Source organism: Nyctereutes procyonoides, unplaced genomic scaffold (genome assembly GCF_905146905.1).
Source record: "Nyctereutes procyonoides isolate TBG_1078 unplaced genomic scaffold, NYPRO_anot_genome, whole genome shotgun sequence".
NCBI lineage: Eukaryota > Metazoa > Chordata > Mammalia > Carnivora > Canidae > Nyctereutes > Nyctereutes procyonoides.
In genome coordinates, this window is record NW_026575041.1 from 19,205,610 (window position 1) to 19,222,215 (window position 16,606).

General features: G+C 39.3%; 1 protein-coding gene across 1 annotated transcript in view; it reads left to right on the forward strand.

Moving 5' to 3' along the window:
* FAT3 (FAT atypical cadherin 3) overlaps window positions 1–16,606 on the forward strand; it is a 652,865-nt gene that overhangs the window by 256,698 nt on the left and 379,561 nt on the right. The gene's annotated exons all lie outside the window — the stretch shown is intronic.

The window sequence follows — 16,606 nt, forward strand, 5'->3', positions numbered from 1 at the left end:
CTTACTTGTTTATTCCTTCTGCCACCTTGACCACCACTTGAGGCCTTCTGTGTAACTGGTTGTTTAGTTTTGTTCAGACTGCCAGCAGCCAAAGGTGGTAGTGTACAATGTAAATCGTGTACTTTAATTGCACTGAAAATTCCTCCATATGCTACCTTTTTGTTTCTGAATACCTGATGGGAAGTTCATTGATGAACTTTATTAGTGAATCCAATGGGACCATAATTGGTCTTTCGTTTATTATTTTTAATTGAGACTGTCTGGCAGCTTTATTTAAAATACTTTCCCACAGAAGAGAGTAGGGATTTCTATGGTAACTTGAAACTATTTGTTCCGTATAGCAAATGACATTGTAGATTTCACTATTTGGAGGTTTCTGTTGTGACGTGTATTTTTGTCCTTGCTTTATGTAGTGGCAAATGCAACATTCTAAAAATATAAACTGTCAGACTTTTAGTTCAGGGCATTGAATAAAAAGGTATAAATGAGATATGCAACCTAAGCCCCAAAGCAGAGTGTGCCTCTCCTTTCTTTTCTGAGTAATTCTTGTACCCGTCCTTTTGTAAGCACTCGCTCTTATAGATATGTCTTTAGATAGATGGATAAAGATAGAACTTTAAATGTTCTACTTCAGTTTAAATGTTCTTTCCCTGAGCTTATTTATTCTCTCACTGGAATCAACTGTTTTCTCACTCCTTAAATCTACATCTCCTCTAGTACTTAATGTGTGTTAGGGTACCTCTTTCTTTTATTATCTGTTTGGGCTTGGATGAGGGCTTCCTAAAGGCAGAAAATGTGTTATTTAGCTTTGGAGCTCTTCAACTTACCACAGCTGGCGCCAGACCCCAGAGCAGATGCCCAGAAAATGTGGAAGTTGAATCCATTCAAGGTTCACTGAGTTTTTCTATGTCTGTATTGGAACATGAGGTCAGTGAGACAGCTCAGGGTATGTGAGTCGCAATCGGCCCTGACCTTGGGTAGCTTACAAGAGCATGCTCTGGGAGGTCTGTCAGAATGGCAGCGTGGCATGGGCCCGGGAAACCATGTGGCTCGTTAGAAGTCAGTAATACTAGCCGGTAACAGCCATTAGTACAGAAGCCAGAAGGCCTCATATACCTATGAATAAGATAGCAAGGCACATTACTTTCCTGAAGCGTCCTTGGGGAAAAATTGTAGTGTAGAAAAGTTATTTAAGGCAACTAGCTATAGGTTAAACACTGGCTATGTGAGGCCAGGCAAACATTTTAAAAATTCTTTCTTAGTCCTGGAAAATACTATTCAAGATATTTATGTATTCAAGATGCTTATTCAAAGAGAACATTTTGAGCTGGTAACCATCACCTGGGCTCTCTCTAGAACCAACTTTACTCTTGACTCTAACGTTTCTACAGATGACAACATCATTTTCCCAGTTACCCAGACTCAACATACTGGAGTCCTTTATTCTCTTTAAAAAAAAAAAATCTTACTACAATTTCTTATTTAAGCAGGTGCCAGTCAAATTCTGTAGGTTCAAGTTCAGCATGCGTCTTGGTATTCATCTCCTTCTTCTAGTTCTACTACTGTTGTCCTTTGGCTCAGCTGGTCCTGCTGACTACCTCTTATTGCCTACACCATGAAACCTAACCTCTTTGCCTAGGAGGTAGCCTGTAAATCTGGTGCATTACCATATACTAGCTGAGGATTCATGGGGATGTCTGTGAACTTCCCCCTCTGCAAGGCTGAAGCCCCCACAGCTGTAAGGCTGAGAGAGGGGAGACAGGGTAGAGAAGGGTATAGTGGGTTTTCCCCACAGTTGGAGGCAAAAGTCATGTTTTTCCAATTGTGTGTAGTGCTTTTAACTTCTGAGTGTGCTTTTTCAAATGTTATCACATTCTTTTCACATATTCCACCCCCCAGACATTTGTTGAACACATACTGTGTACCAGGCATTTAAGAGACAGACATCAAAGAAACAATTTCAGCTTGAATTGTAGGCAAAATTGGGGATGCTTTGGAAGCATATGAAGAGTGTATCTTACCTTACTTATGTTGCTCATGCATGGAGGCTGCGAAGCCAGCTATTGAAAGAAGGCCAGTGTGTCTGACATATGAGGGAGATGGGTATAAAGGATGACAGGTAGTCAGTGGAGGGCCTTTCCGGTCTTTGGACGGAATTAGGATGTTGCCCAAATATGTTAATGATTTTATTCCCTCAAACAAACTCCTGAGATAAATGGAAAAGATACTACAATTCCCATTTTATAGGTTTTATAAATTTCTGCAGGATAGCTAGGATATTCAGTGTCTTGGCAAAGGTCATAGTATACTCCAAAATTTCAGAATGCTCCCACTTTCAATGCATTCATTCATTCATTCATTCATTCACTCTCCTTTAGCATATTTATGTGTTTAGGCTTCAGGTGTAAGGCGTACAACTGAGGCTCAGTATTTTGTGCTGCACTCATAACATTTGGTAAAACCAGGAAGACCTTGAATGGCTTAACTTTAAGCTCCCATCCCACTCTGTTCATGCAGATAAGGTCCCCTGGTCAAACATTCTCCCCTTATCAAAGGGACCAGGCACAGTTCCTGCTTATCCCTGTCAGCCCCCAGAATTGTTCAAATAAGCCAGTCCCATTGTGCCGTGAGAAATGGGGCACTCTACTCTCTTGTTACTACAAAGCCTGCCATCCACAGCTGTTCCTTGTGTCCCCAAGTGCGAGCCCCACTTGGCTCTACGTGGCATGCACTATCCTCCTCTCTTGGGAGGATGAGTTTATGTGACTAATGAAATGTTATTTATCTCATCCATCCAGTATTGAGTGTTGTGTACCAATCATACTCATGATCCTAAGGGAGGTAGGAATTCTTCTCTTACCAATATGGTGAATAGGAGGTCATTAAAACCATGCCAGAAACATGAATTTTAAAGGAAGTTTAAAGAGTTGATATATTTTGGCAGCAAATGCGTTTGCATACCTTGAAGTATGAAACAAACCAATACTAGAATGTTTGCTTTGGAATTAAGAAAAGCATTTGCATCAAAGGACTCCAACTACCAAAACTGCACTGGCAAGTTGTTTTTGTTGTTGTTGTTTGAAGGCAACCTACAAGGTGAAGGGCAAGAGGAACTACTGAATTTCTATTCTGTGCCCCTGCTTAGTTCACATGAAACAGATTTTTTACTTTCTACAAAGGTTACCAGCAAAAGGTACCTAATCCAACATGCATTCCCTTTGAGTAGCATTCTGTGATGTAGGCAGATTTTCATGGGAGATCACAAAGGTTCCAGGGTCATGTAAAGTGAAGCAATGCACATTTTATTGTGACTATAAGTGAATGTAAGTGCTTAGTTATAAACACAAGGGGAGTCAGCCTGTTGTTGATTTTGACTTTAATAAAATAGTTCCATTGAAAGCTGCATAACCAAAACATACAAATAAATAAACCATATGGAGTGAAATTATGATTTTCTGGATGAGGCGCTAAGAGAAGATATTTAAGCAGTTCCTGAACACATTTGTTGTTGAGTGAAGCTTAGGGAAGCTGCTAAACTGCTCTTATATCCAGTCCCTTTTGTTCACTCAGATTGGTGACAAGACACTGTTGCACACATAGGAGTTTATAAGAGTACCTTATGTATATGAAGCTGAACTAAGGATCAGTAAGGAAGACCTGGATTGTCAATGTAATCTTTGCTTCATTTTAGCATTTGTTAAATTGATGTCCCATCTGTGAATGCATTGCAAAGAAAGTACTAAATAATTCCAATCAGTTAAACTGGAGTCATGCTGTTTCCACTCCTTGCTCATCTAAATAAAATATCTGGGCACTGATGATATTTAAATTACATATAGTTTGAAAAATTATGTTTGTGTAGACTACTTACCTGTTTGTATTATAATATTGGGATCCTAGTGATGCTTTTAGCTTTGCATTATTGCTTAAGAATCAAATCCCAGAGGCACCTCGGTGGCTCAGTGGTTGAGCATCTGCCTTTGGCTCAGGTTGTAATCCCAGGGTTCTGGGATTTAGTCCCCCATTGGGCTCCCCGCAGGGAGCCTGCTTCTCCCTCTGCCTGTGTCTCTGCCTTTCTCTGTGTGTCTCTCAAGAATAAATCAACAAAATCTTTTTAAAAAATAGAATCAAATACCAAAGCTATAAAAAAACAAAAATAAAAACAAAAGGCACCAATCAGAGTATAACCTGCAAGGTTATAGGAAGCTTATATATTCAAGGGAATAGTATTTACCTATTTTAAGGCATTTGTTCATAAATCCAGTTTATATTATTTAGAAAATTTTTTGAAGAGCATTTCTAACTGAAGGTAGATTTTGGCTTGTTCACTTGGTATTATTCTAGACAACTACAGAGTAATGTCATCTTAATTCTGATAATTTCTCAGGATCTTAAGGATCAAATTGACTAATGAAGTGAATTGAGTAAACATCTAAAATATAAGTGTCTCATGCTTGCAGCTGTTGCCCTCTCCATTACTGTACCTTCTTGATTTCTCTCCTTTGTGAGATTTCAGAGCACATGAGGCCTTAAGTTGCATATTAGGAAGCAAAAACAAAACAAAAACACCAGACATTGGATTCTAGTGCCCCATGGAACACCATGTAGGAATTGGACTGTTGGGAAGTAAACTGTGAAGAAAAAGTGCAGCCGTCTCAAAATCTGCCTTGTGAAAATAATTGTGAAAATTATTATTACAAATAATTTGTTAACACACACATACGGAGCATAATGTTTACTGTCTTTTGTTCCACAGAGATAGCAACTTTTAATTACTTGAGGCTTATATTTTTCAGATTTTTAAAAATGAATTTTACTTAGAGGAATGGGATGATACTACGAGTATTGTTCAACTTGGTCATTTTTTAAATTTAAAAGCAATTAATTAATGTACAGTTGGTTTCAGAGGTAAAGTTCAGTGGTTCATCAGTTAGTTGCATATAATACCTGGTGTTCATTACATCATGTGTCCTCCTTAATGCACAGCATCCAGTTACCCCATGGCCCTCCCCTCCAGCAACCCTCAGTTTGTTTCCTATGGTAAAGAGTCTCTTTATGGTTTATCTCTCTCTCTGATTTCATCATGTTTTATTTTTATCTCTCTTCCCCTATGCTCCTGTGTTTTGTTTCTTAAATTCACCTATGAGTGAAAGCATAGGATAAACTTTCTCTGATTGACTAATTTTGCTTAGCATAACTGCTTCTAGTTTCATCCACATTGTTGAAAATGACAAGATTTCATTTTTTTGATGGCGGAGTAATATTTCATTATATATATATCACATCTTCTTTATCCATTCATCTGTCGATGGCTATCTAGGCTCTTTCCATAGTTTGACTTTTGTGGGCATTGCTGCTATGAACATTGGGGTGCAGGTGCCCCTTTGGATCACTACATTTGTATATTTGGGGCAAATACCCAGTAGTGCAATTGCTGAGTCATAGGGTGGCTCTGTTTTCAACTTTCTTGAGGAACCTCCATACTGTTTTCCAGAGTGACTGTACCAGCTTGCATTCCTACCAACAGTGTGAGAGGGTTCCCCTTTCTCCTTATCCTTGCCAACATCTGTCATGAACTTGGTCTTTTTATTTAATTATACATTTGGACGTCAGCCACGGCCATGCATATAGATAGATCTCATTCATTTTAAAACAGTAACAGTACCATAAACCCTAATTTTGTTAGTGAACATTTGGATTGTTTTCCATTTTTCATAATTTCCAACATATTACAGAGGGCAAGTCTTTTCCACCTATGAGTGTGTTTCTGTGCATTAAAATTCTTATAGTGGATATTACACATTTAATTATAATAGCAGAGCTGTTGGCAACTTTTGGGTCCTTACCCTATGACAAGTAATCTGCTGAAAACGTACAGTATTCCCTTCTAATCCTTACGACAACACGATTAAGCAGGTTCTTCTATGTTTCCCCATTTTATAGCTGAAACCTAGCCTTACAGAGATTAAGTAGCTCCCCAAAGTTATGTAGCAAATAAGAACAGAATCTAGACTTAAACCCAGGTCTTGGGGCACCTGGGTGGCTCAGTGGTTGAGTGTCTGCTTTTGGCTCAGGGCACGATCCTGGGTCCTGGGATCAACTTCTGCATCAGGGCTTCCTGCAGGGAATCTGCTTCTCCTCCTGCCTATGTCTCTGCCTCTATGTGTGTCTCTCATGAATAAATAAATAAAATCTTTAAAAAAAAAACAGGCCTTTCTGATTTTACAGCCCATCACTGTCCTTCTGGTCCCCATTACAAAGTCTGTATCAAGTATTTAACTTGCTCCAACCAAATGCATTCTCTTTTCTCAGCTGGAACTTCTGTTCCAGATTCCTCCCTGCTCTGCGGTTCTGGCAGCCAGGTATGGAAATCTCTAAGACCTCTCCTTTTGCCCTCCTATCTGGAGACAGGCCACAGCAGCCAGTTCTTTTTTTGCTGGCTCCTTCCTGAACTTCCTATCAGGCTCCATTGCTGAGACTGCATTCCTGGTAGAAGGCACAGCCTTCCTAGGTCTGAGACAGGGAGAAGGAGAGTTTCCTCTAGGTTTCCTGGATTTATAATTCCTTTGCTGTGAGCCAACAGAATCCAGCTGACCAGTAGTCTCTGAAGCAGTCACAAAGAGCAGTTGTCATCATAAAATGGTGGGGGAAGAGAAGGAAAGAAGAATTACTGCATGTACAATACCAAAGGAGTCACAGATAGTCTCTGGTGCTTTGAATTACACTGGTATAACCAGGTCATGGGGATGGCCAAGCAAGTGAACTGGGAGATGCTAACATGGCATTTGGTAAAACTCATATCGCAGAAATAACCGCCACTCAGTGCTGATGCTTAGACAAGCTACATGAACCACAATGTACAGAAAATATGGTATTTTAATGACTTCTGGGCATCATGTGGGAGGAGTACCTTTGTCTGGACATTTTCTGTATGTGCATCAGAACCCAGCTCCTTCTTAATCTTTCCCCACTTCCTGCCACAAATGCTTCTATCCTTTATTTTCCTTTATTACTTGTAAACAAAGTTGTGTTCTGACATTTATTTTTTGGGCTCACTCTCTGTTAGACTGTGAGTTCTGTTTGGGTATGAATCCTATCTCATTTATCTTTTATGCTTACTTATATTTTCTTCCACAATATTTGTTTCCTTTCTTCCATTCAAGCCCATTACACACCTTTTCTGTGTCAAGCACATCATGCCTGTAGAGGTGCAGCGATATGTGTGGAAGATACAGCTTCTTTTCTCACCAACTCATAATCTGATAGGAAGTTTTCTTCTAGGAGAACCTAGACCCTTGCATGGTATCTGACACAGGGAAGGAACTCAATAAATGCTTATTTATTTATTAAATGGATAAGGAATAAGGAATCTGACTCTCATGGTTATTAACTGATTTGTCTGTTCAATCATAGAACTTGGGTTTCCTCTGTCTGTTGCTATGATGCCATTCCCAAAGGATCTGCCCAGTTAAGGCCACGATCAATGCTATGCACTAAGAGGAGGGTGGTATGCCGCATGTCATAATTAGTGCTCATGATCCTAATAATTACCTTGCAAGACAGATAGGTGGTCAGGGGCCATATAGAGTTCCTTCACTTTTTTGAATGTGAATAACTGCATGAATTTTCTAAAAGATTATCTTTTGTCCCAAGGTATGCCTTCTTGACATAGAGCCCCCAAACTGGCCTTAGGCCTAGGCTACGTAAATTATAAAATGAATTCTTGTTACTTCACAACTTCCATTGTGATATTTTCCCCTTTACAGGTTTTATTCTTTCCTTTGTTTTAGTTTATTTTTTCTTTTCTTTTCTTTTCTTTTTTTTTCTTATGCTAGAACTGTTATCACAAAGTAATTGCTCAGATTGGGCAGCATTTGCCAATGTCTGGAAGTTTCACTAGTATGTGACCTGTATAAGGAAAAGAGAAACCTCTGGAATATATTGCTCAAAGGATGTTGATAAGGGTGCCTGTTCACACTGGGTGCATAAATACAAGGATTGCATGCAACTCACACAGAAATAGACCTGGAAGCAAAGGAAAATTGCTTGAGAACAATGGGGTATAGCCTTCCTTAGGCATCCTCAGAGAAGGAAAAACAATGATTTAAAATGTTGGAGATAGAAGCTGATAATAAAAATGCATCCATTTTATCTTATGTAAATTATTGAACTACAGAAAAAAAATCAAATCATTTAATCTAAACCCTAGCATATTGGATGTAAGTTCTATTAGAAGACTGAGTCATTCATGCTATCTCTTTGCAGAGCAATAACTGTAAATTTCATCCTATATATTCACTTCTACATTGCTTCTCCAGCTAATAACCACCATTAATAATACTCTGAAATCAGACACCCGGGTTGCTAGACTGTAACTGTAGCTTGTCTATAGGTGAACGGAATTTATTTGTTCATAAAGAAGTTAATTGGACAAGTAATTTTTGAGAAATGTCTTTGGAAATGGATGTGCATAGAAAGGGAATGAGTGACTGTTCACATATATATTTATGCGTCCTAACGGTTTATTTCATGTGCAATATTTGGAAAACCAGATATACAAGTTAAAGAATATAGAAGTAAGTGTATATGTGCACTCCTCTATGGAAAAAAACATATCATTTTTATTCTCAATTGACTTCAAATAAAACAATTTTTCAAATTAAAAAGAAACTTGCAGGTGTCATGGGAAGTCAATAGTGTAATGAAAACAGGGCATTTTAACTCCTTGGAATCCTGGTGTTGGCTTGTATGTGTGCTTATTACTTACTCTCTAGAAACTATAGCATGTAGTAGTTATTAAATAAATTTAGATACTGACAAAATTGACTTGTCTTCCCTCTACCCCATCTGCTCATTGGGTGATTTCATTTTGGAAGACATACAGAAGGCTGGAGCATCCCAAGTGTCCTGAGAGAACTCCAGAAAATAGATCTCCAAAGTAATGCTGCCCTAAAGACAGAAAAGGACCAAACTAAAGCTGTAGTTAGACATTTGAACTAATTGGACCACATATTGATAGACTGGTTTATTTTAATCATCTTAATGAGGACACTAAATCCAACAAATTGCGCAGAAATGAAAGACCCTAAACACCAAATTAGCATCTGAACAGCTAATTCTATGGTCATTCATGTATTATGTGAATGAAAATATTTGTCCCCATCCTGCCACCCCCCCACACACACATAAGCACACAAATTCATATGTGCTAAACAACCACGGGCCCCGTGGGACTTCTTGTCAGCTGCTGGAGCAAACCAGAAAGGCACAGAAATAGTTCTCAATTATGATGAATAAAATACCAGCTTTATGTACCCTAAGAATTGTACTGTTTTACAATAATCATTAATGAATTGATGAAAGGCCTTCTGATTGCATAACTGGCTAATTGCAACCTTATCAAAACCCTGGATCTGTTCTTAGATTCATACTGCTCATGAATAGTTAAGTTTGAACATATTCTGCATGCAGGGACTAGAAAAGGTAAAGCTTTTAGCCCCAATTTCATACACTGTAGCTGTACTCGAACAAAGGGGTTTTTAGGCTGATACTGTACAATGTAGGTAGGAGATATGGGAATGATATGGATAATTTCCATGAATTTCTCTAAGGACTCATATGTGAAATAGAGGAGAGTCTGCTGTTTTTTTGGAAGACTCATCTTTGTTTTGCTTTAATTTGCTCTCAGAATAAAACACTCCAGAATTGTCCTTTGGGGGGCTGTTACTACGGATTGGTTAGTTACTTTATTGACTGTGTATTAACATTCTCTGAACTACGTGTTCTGCCTGTTTCTTTACTAAATTATGCTTTCCAACCTAGGCAGATGGCAGTGCCTGTTTCCAAGGGACATTTTGCTGTGCTTTTTTTTTACACATGAGTCTGCCAGTTTGGGGAGCCATGTCCTTCTCTTATCTTAGTAGTCAGTAATGGGAGATCACATTACAAAGTACAGGGGAAATAATAAAGAATTTTATTTAATTCATTCATTTATTCTGTAAGCATTTCTTATGCACTTTCTTTGTGCCCAGTTCTGTAATCAAGTGCAACAACAACAAAAAAATCCCACATACTTTGCTTTCTTCTTTGCCCACCCAAATAGCATGACCTGGACTCTACAACCAGTAACTGTAAGCTTGGTATCCTCCAGAAGTTTCATCATGTCTTCCTCTGTTGTATCTTCATCCCTATTCTCTATATCTTTGTTTTGCCTTTGATTTTCCTAAACTTTCTTGACACAAAGATGAACCCTGACCTTTGCCTTGAAGATCATAGAGAACCAGAGGAGGGTTTGATATTAGTTTACCTGTATATTCTACCAAGATCTTGCCCCAGTATCCAGCTCCCTTCTGATTTCTCCTGGCAGGTGTTCTGTTAAGTGCAGAGCTCTTCCCAAATGTTGGGGAGTATAACCTTGTTTGGAGAAGAGGAAGGGGACAAGAGAGAACAGAGGAGAGAGAAGAATGGGGAATAAAAGATGTATAGCCTCTTTCCAGAGGAAGCTTCTCCTTCCCTTACCCAGGACAGTAAGATAGGGTCCATGCCTCCGAGGAGTTTTTATTCTAGTGAGGAAGAGAGAAAAGTAAGTCCACAATTACCATATTGTGTGAGAAGTGCCAAAAACATAAGTTTCCATATATTGGGATCCCCACTTAATAATTGTTTAGAAACTTCCCGTAGGGTATTTCTAATGATTCAGTTTAATCTGTTTCATATTTTGTATTTCAAAGGAGGCAAGTATAGTTACTGAGGCCCTGGAGGGTATTCCAACCATTCAGAAAGTTCCATATGGAGGATATTTTTCTAGCAAATGAAAGGAGGCTGGTGGTGGCTCACTTCCAGTACTATAGGACACTAAAAACATAACAACTAAACAACCAAAAAAGCAACTCATAATCTCAGTGTTGCCATTACTTTTCTAGGTATCATAGAAAAAATACACCCTTCTCAAAAGCAAGATTTTTTGTAACTATAATATATGAATTCTTGAGTCAAGAGTCATTCATATTAGACCATCTAATCCCATTTTGCATAAGAAACTGAATCCCACAGATGTTTATAACAGTAGGCTACTGTTATAGCACATCCAGACATGTTTACATTGAAGTAGTTTCCATGGGAGTGCCATATACACGTAAAGAAGCTGAAGCTGTGCGAGGTTCAATAATTACCTAAGGTCACACAATCTAGAAAGTGGCAGAGACTTGAACCTGGATCTTAGTGGCCCCAAAGCCCATGTTCATAACCATACTAACAATCTGCATAATGTAATATAGCCATTATAGCTCCTTGTTCTATTGATCTTGTCTTATAAATGTCTCTCAAATCCATAGTCTGGACTGGTGGTTCTTAATCTTGGGTATATAATTGTATGGAAGACTTAGACTTAAAACATAGACTACAGGGTCTGTGTGGATTGACTCGAAGGTGGTTCCCCACAATCCTTGCTTCCTTGTGTTCATACCTTGATATAATCCTCTCCCTTTGTGCAAGGGATCTGTGATTTACTTGCTTCTAACCAGTAGAATATGGCAAAGGTCATGGAGTGTCACTCCCACAATTATGATACATTATATAACAGGTAATCTGTCCTGCTAACGGATTTGCTCCAGAGACTCTGCTGGCCTGATGAAGAAAGCAGCCATGTTGAGCAAACTCATGTGACAAAGATCTATGGGTAGTTTCTAGGAGCTGCAGATGTCATGAAGGACCTAAGAGCAGCCCCCAGATAATAGCAAATTAGAAGCTGGGGCCCTCAGTTCTACAGTCATAAGTAAATAATTCTAACAAATTCAGTGAGCTTGGAGGCAGATTTTCCCCACTTGAGCCTCCAGATGAGAACACACCCTGTCCAGCACCTTGACTACAACCTTATAAGACCCTGAGCAGGGGACCTCCCCCCAGCAGTGCCAAGACTCCTGAGGCATAGGAACTACAAAACAATAAATATAGTTTTGTTAACTGTGTTAAGCTGCTAAGTTTCTGGTATTTTTTTATAGATAACTAACTAATACATCCCCAAAGTTTCTGATTCAGTAAGTTTGCAGTAAATCCCAAGAATTTGAATTTATAAGAACCTCTCTGGGCTCAGTCATGCTGCTGGTTCAGAGACCACACTCTGAGAATCACTGGCCTAGATCCTAGACAATTGCATTATATCCAGCTTGTTTTCATATGCCCTCTGAACCTCTCTGGTTCCACACCACAGCCTGAGAAGTTCTTACGTCACAAATCTTATTAGTGCTACCTACAAGCCTTTCAGTAACCTCCCATTGCTGTAAAATAAAGACCCAAATGCTCTGCTCCTGCAGCTACCCCAGCCCTGTATCCCTGCATCCCCTCACTCTACCCCCGAGCTCAGGGACCTCCTTTCCTTTGATCACTTTCCCTCCTCCACCTTGAACCACTCTGTTCCCGCAAATTAACACTGTGCTCTCTTTTGATGGACTCATACTCAGTCTTTGCTCCCTCCTCAGAAAAGGCTTCTATGACCTCAGCCTGGATTTGGAGTTTTTGTAATATGTTGACTTGGGGATTAAAAGTATAGGCTCTGACCTCCATCTTTCTGAGTTTGGACCTTAGCTCCACCATTTATCACCTCTGGACCCTTGGACAAATTAACCTCTGTCTTTACTTCCTCAGCACTAAAGTGTGACACTAAGAGTATAGTTGTTTCATCAAATGAGGAAAATTAATACCTTCTCCATTAAAATAAGGTACAGTAGTATGCTCCTTCATTAAGTTGGAAGAATCAAATGATTTAAATGCATAGAACCATGTCAGGCACTTAGTATGCTCTCCGTAAATGGTGATGGTAGCTGCTTTTTGCTACTACTGTCATGATTTCTTATAGACCCATATTCCTTTACTTCACTACTTGAAATTTTGTATTTGATAATGTGAATGGCCATCGCCCCTTCTAGATTATAAGATCCATGAGAGTAGGAACCATTCTTGCTTCTCATTTTAGTCCCCAGGCTTCATGCAGTACCTGGCACGGCTTGGATAGTCAGAAGATATAGTGTATATTTGATGAATGAATGAATGAATGAATGGTAACAGGGTCAGGACCCCACTCCAAGAGGCCTATTCCCAGATCACTATGTATTCTTTCCACTTGGGTGGAATGTGGTTTATAATGTATTTCAGTCTCTAATTGTACCAATCCTTGAGCCCCACCCTTCACCCACTGGGTTGTGATGAGATCATATGGACAGTCTGTTAGGCTTGTCCTTGATCTTGGATTCCAGTGAACTTGGTACCATCAGGTATAATTTTCTTTTGTCATGGAGCTTAGAGAAGAGTTAGTCTTGAATAATCATGCTTAGGTTAAACACATGAGCATCTTCACTTCTTGAGATTTTCCTTCTTTCTTCAATGCCTTCTAAAGTTGTAACATGCACCAGGTGCTAAGAGGACACCATCACTCTAAACCAAACTATCAAACTATAAAAATAAAAAATAAAAAACTATATTAGTGTCTGCCTGAGGTTGAGTACTCTGTGTCCAGAACTTGGCTCCTCTTCCTCAGGGCTGGTCAGAGTGCTGGAGCATACATTATACACCACAGCTCTCTTTGCAGTGTGCTGGAGGGTATTCCATTCTTGATTCCAAAAAGAGAAATGTATTTTGTAGATTTTTTTATATTATCCTGAGAGCAACAAAAGAGCTGGCCCAGAAAACTAAAGTCTGCAAGGTTCTCTGGAGACATTCTCCCTCCCTACCCCATTTCATTAACCTTTCTTCTGAAACTACTTTTGCATGTCTGGGTTTAATTAAGAGTTTTTGCATGCAAAACTGGAAAAAGCCCATCTCTCCCCTTGGTTTATTCCTTGATCTGATTTGGGTTGAACATATACATTTTTTGAGAATTAATTATAATTGCTTTTGACAAAAGAAATAGCTCTTTTTTTATGTCTTCAAATCCTTAATGCTGGCTTATATGCAACTAATGATGATAGCCGTCGACATAATCAGTTCTAATGGTCTCCGCTGTCTACCTAGTTTTGCATATAGGAATGTAATTCAAATTTCAGAAAGCCTGGGCTGAATGGCTCTTTGTTCTGTGTTTAAAACATTACTTCAGTGTTCATTGGAAAGAGGTCTGTTATTGCAAACTGGATTTGAGTTCTACTTTCCAGCTCTGGGAACATGGGGAGATTCCTCTGTCCCATAGGCTGACTCTTTGCCTTTCAGATAACACTGCCCTGAGCAGTGGGGAGCACTGAAAGGTATCACCTGTGTGAAAGGCCTTTATAAACTGTGAAGTGTTCTTTATACTGTGATTATTATTTCTATTCAAATCATCCTCACAGGGATTTTTTTTTAATTTGCTTGAATTCAGAAAAGAAAGCTCAATTTTTATTACTGATTTTAAAAATCCAAGAGTAACACTTTACAGCTGTTGAGCACTTATAATTTAACCAAGCATTTTCTCACGCATTAACCCATTCCTAACCTGCTGGTGGAAGGAGAAAGGGATACTTGGTAGGCAGCGCGATGTGTATATTTCCCTTAATCCTGAAACTTTGTGAGAAAGCCAAAAGTAGCTCCACATTTTAGATAAAAAAACTTAAGATCAGGGTTATACAGCTTGAACAGAGGTCTTTATAATTAATTGTTCTCTTGTCCTTAGGCATTGTTGCTTTCTGTGAAGAAGGTTGTAAATAATATGGTACAGGGCCTTCAGTTTGCCAGAGTGGACCACTCACTGTACAAATTCTGCTTTTTAGATTTTAACCTTCACTTATATCAACAGAGAAATATGGAACTAAGAAAGTTCCTTCAAGAATTTATTTTTCAAGGGGCACCTGGCTGGCTCAGTTGGTAGAGCATTTGTGACTTTTGATTTTGGGATTGTAAACTTGAGCCCCATGTTGGGTATAGAGATTACTTAAAAAAATATTTTTAAAGAGTTTAAAAAAAAGAATTTATTGCTCTACTTAGATCTAAGGCTGGGCCAGTGTAACCAAGATATAGAAGTAGCCCAACAATAGACTATCTCAGTGGTTCTTAACTGGTTATGGTTGCCCCTGCCTCAACATTTGGCTATATCTGGAGACATCTTTTATTCTTGCCAACTGGCCGGGTGCTATTGGCAGCCCAGTGGCTATAGAGCACTGATGCCACCAACACTACAATGTGTAGAACTGTCTTACCTTTCACCACAAAGAATTATGTGGCCCAGGATGTCAATAGTGCCGAGGTTGAAAAACCATACTCAAGCCGGAGTCGAGGAAGGCTTCCTGGAAGAGGTGACACCAGAACTGGGGTTTAAATGATAATTAAAAATTCTCCAGGCAGACAAGGGAAGGAAAAGGCATTCCAAACAAAGAGGGTGGCATTCGCACAAGTAGAGAGGCCTGAAGTTGTGCCTCATGTGTAGGAATTTTTTTGCTCGTTGGCATTTTTGTCTCATTTCTGGGAGAAGTAGCAGGGTAACACTAGAGAAGTGTGCTAAGTTCTTTTTTTCCAAGAGTAATTCACATTGAGAGTTGTATTGTAAACTTATCCCGTTCCCCAGAATAATTCTTTTCTGCCAGACAGCCTGTGAATATCATCACCTGTTCTTAAGAGGATCATGTAGAGATTACTCTCCAGTAATGATACAAACAGATAATCAAGCCCAATTTCAGGTCTTCACAGGCCTGTGCTTGTTGCCCCTTGGTGGGTATCTATACAAATTGAATCACACATAGGTGAACACTTGAACACCTGAGCAGAACAATTCTTTCCTTGTTTTTGTATCCATGGCGCCTGTATAGTGCCTCCCACGTGGTCTAAGTGCCAGAGAAATTTGATGGGGCAGCGCGTGCAAGTGGCACTCAGAGTGTTCTTATGTAGTAATAGGGGGCTGTGGGTCTCTAGCCCCTACAATTTGCTGGCCTTATGTGCTTTTGAACACACTTATGCACACCACAGATTTTCCTCCTTTGTAGCATATCACAGCTTCAATTTGGTTAAAATCAATTCTTTTCAATGTATTCATTAACTGTGTGTGCACATGCCCACCTGGGCATGTGCTGATAGACTTTGGTTTAAATCCCGACTTAGGCTTTTGTTGTGGTGTGACTTCTGGGCCATGCCTTCACCTCTCTAAGCTCCAACTTCCACACCTCTAAAATGGACATCATAGCACTTAGCCAAGTTGTATTCAGGTTTAGAGATAGGATGTAAAGAATCTAAAACAGTGATAGTAGATATGCTTAATAAATGCTAGCTTTATTATTACTGCTGTTATGACAGTGGTAATGACAATGTCAGAGCTTGGAATCTGTGGTGTGGAGGACATGAAGGTTGACAAGATGCATTCCTGTCCCTTGGAGTTCATGGTGAAGACCAACCCACCCTGCAATAATTATGCATTATGCAATAATTATGTACTATTACTACATAGTCCCACCCTCTAGGTCCTGTAATAACCCTGCAGCCACAGTGGTTAAGACTGAGCTTTGTGACCTTGGGTAAGTTATTTAACTTCTCTGAGTGTCACTGAGTGATTTGCAAGAACTAAATGAAATAAAACATTTAAAATTCTTGGCACACAGTAGACCCAGAACAAATGCTGGTTCCCTCCTCCCTGAGGCAGTCATCATCAAGATGTTCT